The sequence below is a fragment of the Saccostrea cucullata genome, unplaced genomic scaffold (assembly GCF_032062105.1).
Source record: "Saccostrea cucullata isolate Sc308-1 unplaced genomic scaffold, CSIRO_AGI_Scuc_v1 ctg295, whole genome shotgun sequence".
NCBI lineage: Eukaryota > Metazoa > Mollusca > Bivalvia > Ostreida > Ostreidae > Saccostrea > Saccostrea cuccullata.
This window is the reverse complement of record NW_026937303.1, coordinates 71,893-84,080: the sequence shown is the minus strand read 5'-3', so window position 1 is coordinate 84,080 and position 12,188 is coordinate 71,893. Positions and strand designations below refer to the sequence as shown.

Here is a 12,188-nt window from a genome sequence, read left to right as displayed (position 1 = left end):
GAGAGAAAAAAAATAGCAGAGGGCGGAAAATATTTTTTTTTTTTATACCAACTTTGCATTAAGATGTGTTTGTGAAACACTGATGTCCCTGCATGGCAACTTATGGCGTGGATTGAAATTTCTCCAAGGTCAAGGAGAAAAGGTCAAAATTGTTGGTCCCAGAAGAAGGTTTGGTCTCAAGGAATGCACCTATGAAATATGAAACTCGTAGTTCTAACGGTTCAAAAGTTATGGTCAATTTTTTTTTTTTTACAAAGTGGGTCAAACTCTAAAATGAAGGTCAAAAGATCAAATATTTTTATACCCAATGAAACGTCTTGTCACGGCGAATACACTTGTGAAGTATGAAAGTTCTAGCACAAACTATTCAAAAGTTATGGCCATGATCAAAATTCGGAAATTTTTGGTAAAAGTGGGTCAAACTTCAAGATCACGAGGTCAAATTTGGTGGTACCCGAAGAAAGGACTTGTCACAAGGAATACAGCTGTGAAATATGATAGCCCCACCCATTCCAAAAATTATGGACAAGGTTAAAGTTTTTGTTGTCAGACAGACACACGGACGAGCAGGGCAAAAACTATATACCCCCCCCCCCCTCCGAATCGTCGATTACAGGGGCCTTAAAATTTATCGGTTTATTTATGAGCTGTTTAGCAAGAAATAGTTAGCAACAGAAACAGTTCACTTAGGCGTAGACGGAGAAAACCTGATAAGAAACGTTTTTATCAGGGTAAATTACGGTTGGTAACAAATAGTAATAAACCCTTCAATTTATACATGTATTTACACAATCCCCTAAAGAATTTGGTAAAAACATAATAATGTCTGATATATGACCTTTTTTTTTGATCTTGCATCTCATTATTTTAAGGTATGCGATCCATAATAGCCCCAGATCCAATGAATCTGAATGCACAACGAATATATATTGTTTGAATACTCAGGACATGTAGACATAATCTTCATGTTTTAATATCAATATGTAAGAGAGGAATGTGTCCTACTTTATGACCTTGACCTGTCCTTCAAGAGTTATCCCCCTTTGCAATAATCAATAAAAATTAATTGTAAAAAAAATCTATCGGGTAAAAAATTGTTTTCAATCGTTTTTTCTATTCTAAATCAAAGGCCTGAAGGGCTGAAATTTGCTTTTTCATACACCTGGGCACAATACCTTCATATATTCAGTTTACTTTGCATCTTAAGAGATTAAATATTATATGTCTGATCCATGTTCGCTTCATAAATAAAGTATACATTGCTTTTCCTTTATAAATACAGGTTGGCACTAATGGGCTTCCGTATTATTTTGACTGGACAACAATATATATTGTGTTATGGATTAATTAGGTTATGTTCCCACAGCAAATCATAATCTTCAAATGTTTTAATATCAATATGTAAGAGAAGAATGTAAATAAACTTCTGGGAAGATTATGACCTTTCTTGAACATATTCATACTAATTGTACAACAGGTATTTAATCAAAAATTTCTTTAAAAGCAATAATCAATAAAAATTAATTGTAAAAAAAATCTATCGGGTAAAAAATTGTTTTCAATCGTTTTTCTATTCTAAATAATTATATACATCTTTCCACCATAGCATTTTTTGATATTCTTAGTACTTAGATTTTTATTTTCAAAACTTGGCTCGTCCCTATAGACCTCAATACATTCTTCATTAATTAATTACTGCTCAGTGAATCATATTTTAAAATCTCTATCTACTTTTAACTGCTTTGAATTGGTTTTAGAGTATTTAATACAGGATTGATATCTAAGGTTAGAAAATTATGTTCTTATATGGATCGGATACCTTAAATTGAGATACATGTACGGCAGTATATATCTTTCCCTTTCTGAATGCGTGCACGCTTGTGATATCCTTTTGAAATAACCTGTAAAATTAACAAGCCTTAAAACATATAACCTTCAGACTAATTAAGGGAATAAATTTCTATTTTTTAGTTAAGGATAAATAACACAAACAAACTTTTTTCAGAAATCAGCATTTTTTCTCATAGATTTACATTTAAATTGACAACCTAAACAATGTTTACCAAGTAGAGTTGGAGAATTTTATAAGATTTTGTCATCAAGTTAAAAAATTGTGCAAAATTTTGTATGGAATTATATAGAAGGCTTAAATCTCAAATCTAAGTACCTGGAAAAATAACAAGCCTTAAAATTTCATATATTATTCATGTCATTACAAATCAAAATAAATATATCTATTTTTTTGTTTGTGGTAGTTAAAGTAGAAATCTAAAAGGGGGCGAATTAAGGTATACTGAGATGTATATAGGTAATGAAGAAGATGGGCGAATAAGGCGAATAAAAAGCCGATGGTGCCACAAGGAAGGTGAAGTATACAGACGGTAGAGGTAAAGATAACGGAATACTGATACGTGACAAATCTGTATAGAGGACATAAACACGGATCCCTGAAAATTCCAGCGGTGGGATCAGGTGCCTAGGAGGAGTTAAGCATCCCCCTGTTGTCCGGCCACAGCAGCCGATAGCCCTGTGAATTGATCAAGGATATATTCCGTAGTCAAATCTAGTTTAAAAACAAAGGTCTATCGATTAGTATAAAAGAATTCAACCAAAATACCAGCCAGTGATAGTTATATTTTTTTTAGCAAGGTCATTATAGGAACCATAGAATTTACGACATTCCAATTTTAAAAGAGGTTGTTGAAATTCCAGTAACGCGTCAAATAAATAGTTAGTAAAAGGGGGATGGGGATGGGGTGAGAACAACCAATCTTTCAATGAACATTTAGTTATTACAGAAATCTAGTACTATTTAAAAACAGTACAATGCTGCATTGTTTTTTGCTTCTGTAATTTATCGTCAATTATATAAAGAATTTTAAAAATGACCGCCATGTACTAGGTTCTATAATTAATACAGTATGACTTTGTTCTTTTTTTAGTTAATTAATATAAAATGACTAAATTCTAAATTTACCACATAGACTGGATTTTCCCTGTATATAAAAAAAATATTTAAATAACCTACATGTACATGTAAAAAATCTATATAAAATATCGTATTCATTGCATCTCTTTTGTTGTTATGTTTTTACACTGTGTTTTATATCGATTAGAATATCTCAATGATTTAATGAACAATTCATTGGGTGAGAGAAAAGCGTTTTTATTATAAATGTTAATCTCTCTCTCTCTCTCTCTCTCTCTCTCTCTCAGCACCATCTGGAATATTCCACGGTACTTAATATCCATTTTTGTTTTCTCTTTTCCTTCTTCCTTTATTTGCTAAGATACGCCACTGAAAAATATTTATCTTATTTATCCATTATTTAACAGTCATATTTTGAAAATAAATGGGTTAAACTTATCAGCTTTCTCTTTTTCTTCCAGGAATTACTAGGTAGACTAAAATTATCAGCCAATGAAAAATCACAGGATAGAGTATTTAAAACGAACTCATCCATTTTATTCTCCGTTAACGCCACTGAAAATCAACTGTAGACTTCTACTTCATAAAGGTTTAAGGTAAATATTTTTTAACATATATCCAGAAAATGTCCAATTTTATTAAATAATCCAGCACAATTACAACTCATTAAGTTTTTATAATAGTTCTTTATTACATATATTTATTTTTTTCCATATGCTACTAAAAATGTTTTTCTACGCATTTATTTATTGCTTTTTTATGTTTCTATTAGGCTTATGAAAAAGTGGGGAAATATCAAATTAATAGTGCTTAGAAGCAGTTTATATATATTTTTTTTTTAATCCGTTAGACTTCAGAAATATATTTTAAAAATTAAATATTATATTTATATATTTATTTTTGCTTAGCGTGATTTATAATTATAAATCAAATATTGCTATAGAGCTACGGTTGGACAATTATCCCACGTTTCCAGCTATCGTTGATGTTCCTGGCATACTCTACTAACTAGACAGTGATTCCTTTTATTTCCATTTCATTGTGAAAATCTTTAACAATTAAATCTTTAAAATCCTAAGGATGAAAACCAGGGGATCCCTGACTTGAAGAGCTTAGACCATGCCCTGGGGGAGGCCCAGTTAACTGGTGGATATCGCTGACCAATATCGGATAAATATCAAAATTCCACTTACGTGTGCATTATTGGTTTTTTTTTATATTATATCAATTTATTTAAACGCTTTTAAATTTTTATAAACATACTTCAAAAGAGTTGCCATCACCACCGATCAACCAGCTGAAAATATACTATAATTTTGAAATAGGTAAAATGACTGCGTAATTCCACAGATACTTTTTGAGGGAAGCCCCCCATGCACCGGCTCCACAAAACATACCCCACTTTACAGTATAAGAGAGACTGTGGAGCGATTATTTGGGGGGGGGATTACTTTTTTTACCTATTGTACACATGATGAATAAGTGTTATAAATATAATTTGCGAAAGAAAAGTCTAATGAGCTCCTGGTGGGTGGGTGGGGCGGGTTCCTGTCCACAAGTACCTGTGTGCAGTGCAATGGGCAAGGGCGACGCTGTTAGTGTGGACACTATACATAGATATCGGGATTTTTTTCTTGAAAAGTGATTCTTTTTCAATTAGGATTTTAATGTTAAACGTCTTTTAAATATAAGTATAACAGTTTTACATGATATTTTTTACAATTAACGGCTGGATGTAGTTAAGTGATTTTACCTGTAAAATGTCCATATTTTGAAGGCTATGTCTGCATTAATTTAAAAGTTTATATTTATTGTAAAACTTTTTAAAATACTATTTCATTGTTTATCTTATTCAATGTGGCTGTGATATTTATTCAACGAGATATATTTGAAAGTCACGCGTGCAATATTACATAAAGGCTACATAACATGTGCACTGTGTAATAATAATTAAAGAGAATTCAGTTTCACTACTCGTAGGGGAAAATTTTAAAATATATACTGAGGTATGACAGATTTGGAAAAAAAATATTTCTGAAAATAAAAAATATCGTCGTGTTATTTTTATGGAATTAATTTAATCTTGAGAGATTTTGGTATCGTTCTTCAGTACTATTATTGGGTACTACGCACGTGGAATTTAAAAAAACGGCATCAGAGCACGTGGTGTATTTCAATACAATTTAATCCTTGTTTTCAAAAGATTTTCCATTCATGAAATGTTTATTATTTATCACCGTTAACATTATCTGTACATTAGATTACCAATGACTATTGATAGAATTTAAATTGTAAAAATAACCCTTTTTTGCGTCAGATGTGTGTCACGAACATCGATATCAAGTGAATAAGTTTGGTAAAATGTCGTTTTTTCGTATTGAATTTTTCAAAATTCATATTGAGCGCAAGTGACAACCAACACCATTTTAATTGTATGAATAAAAGATATACCAAAGAACTTACATGCAAAATATAAAATTGGTTGTTGCATGCGCAGGGGTCTAATTTTTGGAAAGATCGCTTATTTCAAAACATTTTTCAACGAATTTTAGCTAACATTCCATGTTTAGAGCGTATTTGTGACGTCATAATGAAAAATTACGTCATCTTTGTACCTGTTGAATTTAGTTCGCATCTTACTTACGCCAATGCTGAACATCAAAAGATGAAAAAGAAAAGTTTAAAACATTGGAAATTTTGCGGCAGATTACCGCTAATACCGCCCTTTGTTCTCTAGATTTAAAAAAATGTTCGCCTACTGCATGACGTCAAACACAAAGACAGACGGACGAAATCTACATGCATTTTAGCCCCCCCCCCCCCCCCCACCTCCTGACCTTTATCGCTTGGCGAAATTTACATTCTGGAAGAATGATCAAGAAATCAAGTCAACTAACTTTCGAAGTTATCACAGAGAACACAAATACAATTAAAACAACTACATGTATATATCAAAGGGGTATGATATATGTCCAGGATGATATTTCAGTGTACTAGTATTTTGTGATGATCAATACATTTCTTGTGATTACTAATATTGATTTATTTAAACCATATTCAGTGAAAATAAATACAGCATTTCCACTTCCTAACCATAAACGTGTGAGAGGCAAAGTTCTTAAAAATGTGTTTCAAAAGTTTTCTCTTTTAAAAAGATTTTAGATTTCGAAACTTATATTCTTATAAAAGAGCTTTCTTTTTACAGGTTTCTCCAAAATGTCGGGACGAGGTCAAAGCCAATCCAACAATGACAACAGGTCGAACCAATGCAATCCAAACAATCCGGAATATAAAGGTCACACAAGCAGCTATTCCGGAACCGGAACTAAGCCGGATCTGGATAACCATGGCAACCAATTAAATCCAAACAACGAAAGATACCAGCCGAAACAGAAGTAGTATTGGCGGGAAAATATGACGGGGAGAAATAAACTGTCATCAGTTGATTCATTGAAATTCTCTGTAGAACACTTCAAACGCTTAAATATTGTTCTCTTTTTGTTCTCTTTTTAAATCATTTCCAATAAAACAAATTTCACAAACCGAATTGTTAACTCTTTTGCTCAGAGAGACTGAGGGAAATGGCAAACATTGAACAGTATAGAACCTGGTGTATTTGAGGCTTTTGTCCTCATCATTTGATACAAAATATTGTTGGTGATGTCAATGTTGACTGCCACTGATAGCTACCACTGCTAATTATAAGCTGGTGATGTTAATAATGACTGCCACTGAAGCTACCACCGCTAATTATAAACTGGTGATGTCATTGTTGACTGCATGTCACTGATAGCTACCACCGCTAATTATAAGCTGGTGATGTCAATGTTGACTGCCACTGATAACTACCACCGCTAACTATAAGCTGATGATTTCAATGTTGACTGCCACTTATAGCTACCTCTGATAATTATAAGCTGATGATGTTAATGTTGACTGCATGCCACTGATAGCTACCACCGCTGATTATAAGCTGGTGATGTCATTGTTGACTACCACTTATAGCTACCACCGCTAATTATAAGCTGATGATTTCAATGTTGTCTGCCATTGCTAGCTATGGCACGCCAAATTTACAAAAATGAGCTAAACATGGTTTCAAGTCGGTAAAATAGGTTTTTTGGTTGTAAACTATAGTTTACGGACTGTAAACTATAGTTAGCAATGTTAATCTATATTTTACATCTGTAAACCATAGTTAACGCGATAATCTATGTTTCAGAGCCGAAAACTATACTTATCACTGAAAACAATCATTTGCGATTGCAAAACATAGATTATCTGATAAATACAGTTTCACGATTTGTAAACTATGGTTTACAACTCTTAACTATAGTTAACGATCTGATAAATATAGTTTCAAGATTTGTGAAACTATGATTAACAACTCATAACTATAGTTCACGATTGTAAATTATAGTTTACAGATGTGAATCTATGTTTTATTACAGACAGATAAACTTTAGCATTCGTAAACTATAGTTAACAACCGTTAAATATAGTTTTACAGATGAAAACTATAGTTAACGAATTCTTACCTAAATATGGCACGCCAAATTCACAAAAATGAGCAAATCAGAGCTTCACAATCGATAAACTAGGTTTATCGGTTGTAAACTATAGTTTACGGACTGTAAACTATAGTTAACAAAGTTAATCTATAATTTACATCTGTAAACTATAGTTAACGCGATAATCTGTTTCACAACCGTAAACTATACTTAACACCGAAAAATATCATTTGCGATTGCAAAACATAGATTATCTGATAAATACAGTTTCACGATTTGTAAACTGTGTTTTACAAACCGTTAACTATAGTAAACGATCTGATAAATATAGTTTCACAATTTGTGAAACTATGATTAACAACTCTTAACTATAGTTTACGATATAAACTATATCTCTCAATGCGAATCTATGTTTATCAACAAAATCTATTGTTAACGCTTTATTCAGACAGATAAACTTAGATTAGCATTCGTAAACTATTCTTAACGACCGTTAAATATAGTTTTACAGATGAAAACTATACTTAACAAATCGTTAACTATAGTTTACGGTTTGTAAACTATAGTTTACAGTCGATAAACCTAGTTTATCAATTGTGAAACTAGGTTTATCTCATTTTTGTGAATTTGGCGTGCCATACCTATAGTTTACGGTTTGTAAACTATAGTTTACAGTCAATAAACCTACCGGTAGTTTATTCACTGTGAAACTATGTTTAGCTTATTTTTGTGAATTTGGCGTGCTATACAAGATACAAGATACAAGATTTTATTAATCCAATTTGGGCCCCCGGAGGAGCAAAAAGATTTACAAATAGAAGGAGGAGGATCCAAATGATAGAACAAGCATGATGATGATATTACAAATAAAGAGCAATTGTTAAAAAAATCAAAAAACAAAAAAAAAGTATATGAGATATACTGAATATACATACATGTATCGTATTGTAAGTTACATACAAATATATATAATTTATACATATATATATATATATATATATATATATATATATATATATATAGTTAAAGGCAAGAAACTGGGAAAGAGGTATATAATTTTTTTTATGCTTATCACAATATCTTCAATTAAGGTAAATTACCAAGGAATCCAGCAAGTGATCTAAGGATGTCCACTGATTACATGAGCCAATAAAATTGATTATCATATGATTTCAGTTGACTGAAAATTTTTACATTTAATTTTACAAATATTTATGAGTTCAAGTCTTTGTACATTAAGATGAGGACATACAAGGAGAAAATGAATTTCATCCTGAATCTCGTTGTGATGACAAAGTGAACAAATTCGTTCCTCTCTAGGTATTTTTTGGTAACGTCCAATTTCAATTTTAAGCCTGTGGGCCGATGATTTCAATTTGTTAAAACTGCTATGTTGATTGTTTGTAAGAATATCTAGATAAGGTTCAAAACAAAATTTAGTCTTTATGCTGGTAAAGGTAGACAGTTTGCCATCTTTATGTAAATTCCTGTCTTTTTCCCATGTTAATTTATAGAAATTCAGTAATATTCTTTTCAAATTGATTTTAAATTGTGGGGTTGACATACCTAGGAAATCACTAATTTTAATATCAATATGGTTAAGTAAGAATTTAACACAAGAATACCATGAAGTAAAACCATTTTGGTGTAGTGTTTTAGAGCAGTTAAAAGCCTCACTAAGCAAGGGAAATTCACCATCTAGATTCTCTAATCTATGCCAGTATAATAACATATTTTTAATGACATCAAAATGCAAATTCAAACGTCCTAGCTCAGATCTTACAGCAAAATTGCTGCTTTTACCATGAACCATTAGTAAATGTTTGTAAAATTTAAGATTTAGAATTTCGCCTTCTAAGCTTTGGTATATTTTGTCTAGTGTTATATTTGGATTTCTCTTAAATTTAGAGGTTGTTGGGTCAAAAAACCCCCATAACTCCGAACCATACAGGATAATGGGTTTAATAGTGTGGTCAAATACATTTAAAGCAGTTCTAATTGATGGATTAAATGTGAGAAAGTCTTTTTGAAGTTTGAAATAGGCTTTTTTGGCTTTGTTACAACAATCATTTTTAGCATTATTATGTTCCAGATGCATTAACAGTCACAAAGATACTTGTATTGTTTAACACATTCAATATTGTTGTTATCCAGATGGAAGGGAATTTTAATGTGTTTACCAGATGAATTGAAGACTATAATTTTTGTTTTCTTTGTATTAACTTTGAGACACCAGTCCTTACAGTATGTACTTAGTATATCGAGTTTTTCTTGTAGACCTTCAGCAGTTGGGGAGAGAAGTACCATGTCATCAGCATACATTAGGCAATGAATGGACATAGATGAATCATTGTTTAATTTTACAAAACTTTTAGAATTTGACAGATAATTTGATAGATCATTGAGATAAATCTTGAATAGGTTTGTAATGTTATCACCTTGTCTAACCCCATTGTAAGTACGGAAGTGACCGATTAATTTGTTACCCAGTTTAATAGAAGAATAGCTTTTAGAATACATATCCTTAACAATTGAGTAAAATTTAGTGCTAATACCAGCTTTTAGTAGTTTAAGCTTCAGACCAGCATGGTTTATACTATCGAAGGCCTTATGAAAGTCAACAAAGCAAGCATATAGCTTCCCTTGTTTTGATTTGCAGTATTTTTCAACAAGTGTTTTCAAGACAAAAACATGATCTGAAGTTCTAGCTTGTTTTGTAAATCCTATTTGACAAGGATTGATTTTATCATTGCATTTTAAATATTTATCTAATCTTGAGTTAAGAATATAGTTAAACAGTTTGCCAATTGAGCTGGTTATTGTGATTCCTCTATAATTGTTGGGATCATTAGTGTTGTTAGATTTGTATACTGGAGTAATGTATCCTTCACACCATGAAGAAGGATAATATCCATGAGTTAAGCAACCATTAAAGATTTTCAGTAATATTGGTACCAAGACCGTTTGACCATGTTTAAGCATTTCATTACATATTCTATCAGTACCAGCTGCCTTACCATTTTTTAGTTTACCTATTGCTTTATTTATTTCATTGAAAGATATTTTGTAGTCAAGTTCATTAAATATGGGTGTAAGCTAGCTACCACAACTATCAGCTGGTGATGTCAATGTTGACTGTCATTGCTAGCTTTCACCGCTCACTGCAGGCTAATTGTCAATGTTGACTGCAACTTCACGCTACAACTGCCAAATATATACAGGCTCGTGATGTCAATCCCGATGTTGACTGCTTCTGCTAGCTTCCACCGCCAATTATACAGGATCGTGATGTCATTGTTGACTGACCTCTCTAGGAACCACTGCTTGGGAGCTTTATTGATTATATATTAAAGTTGCATAGGCACAGATTTGAAGCTTATAATTTCTGTATAATGATATTATACAGAAATAACTTTTAGGTTAGTGATAGAGCTTCCAAACTCTACATATGCATTCTTTGAGGGAAGAGCATTTATTGGAAACCAATAACTTTGACCCTTTGACCTTGACCTTGGAGATTTCCGGAATTATGAAAAAACATTAACCTTGGCAATAAGTTTTTAACGGTTAGAAAAAGGGCTTCCATACTTCACATATGTATTCTTTGTGGCAAGTCCTTTTATTGGATACCAATAACCCTGACGTTTTGACCTTGACCTCTCTGGACCTATGAAAAACCATTAACCTTAACAATAACTTTTGAAGAGTAAGGGCTAGGGATTTCATACTTCACATATACATTCTTGTGACAAGACCTTTCATTCAATACCAATAACCTTGAATTTCTGACCTTGATCTTGGAGTTTAACCTACTTTTAAAATCTTTTTGACCTTAGCTATAACCTTTGAATGGTTAGGTTAGGGCTTTCATACTTAACCGAAAAAACAACCTTGAACAATAACTTTTGAACGGTTATGGCTTTCGTACTTCACATATGTAATCCTTGTGACAAGACCTTTCCTAGAAACCAACAATTGTAAGCCTTGACCTTAACCCTGGAGTTTGACCTACCTTTCAAAAACTTATCCTTGGCCATAACCTTTGAACAGGTGGTGCTAGGGCTTTCATACCGGTATTTCACAACTGCATTTCTTGTGAGAAGATCTTACTTTGGGCAACAACGTAATCTTCACCATGCTGCCATATGGAGGCATCAATGGATCACAAACACATCTTGTTTTATTTGCTAGTTTTGTTGTTGCCATTGTTTCAAAACCAATTGCTACCTTTCTCTACTTTTGTTAAGTAAAAAAAAATCAGTAGAGCTGTGGTATTGCCAGGGACTTCTGGTTTTTAAATTAAATTTGACTACAGAATGTTCTGTTTGCCTGATCAATAACAAGAGGCCCAGGGGTCACATGGCTCACCTGAGAAAATTGGCTAGGAAAAAGCACAAATCAAATCAGAACTGAAAAGTTTACTGAAAAGGGGGGGGGGGGATGAATTTTAATACTACTTGAGAATGTCTTCATATTAATACAGGATAAGGCTTTGCTGTTCTTGATAAACAGATTTTTTTAAAAAAATTTTCTTCCTATATATAACTTCATAATAATTTGAATTTGATTCCCCATTGTTTCCCTCCCTACCCCAAAAGGACCATGATTTGAATAAATTTAAATCTTCAATATATGAGGATGCTTACATGTCAATATGACTAAACATAGCTTTTCTGTTCTTGGTATTTTTTCCCTTTTTTCTATGTAAAACTTTGATCCACCATTGTGGCCCCACCCTACCCTTGGGG

The 12,188-nt window shown here is 32.3% G+C and overlaps 1 long non-coding RNA gene across 1 annotated transcript; it reads left to right on the top strand.

Moving 5' to 3' along the window:
• The first annotated feature begins 3,222 nt into the window (after positions 1-3,222).
• On the top strand, positions 3,223-6,471 carry LOC134247793 (uncharacterized). The gene is made up of 3 exons (XR_009987925.1): positions 3,223-3,237; positions 3,391-3,525; positions 6,135-6,471. It is a non-coding gene; the product is annotated as an uncharacterized LOC134247793 (long non-coding RNA).
• Positions 6,472-12,188: the final 5,717 nt, after the last annotated feature.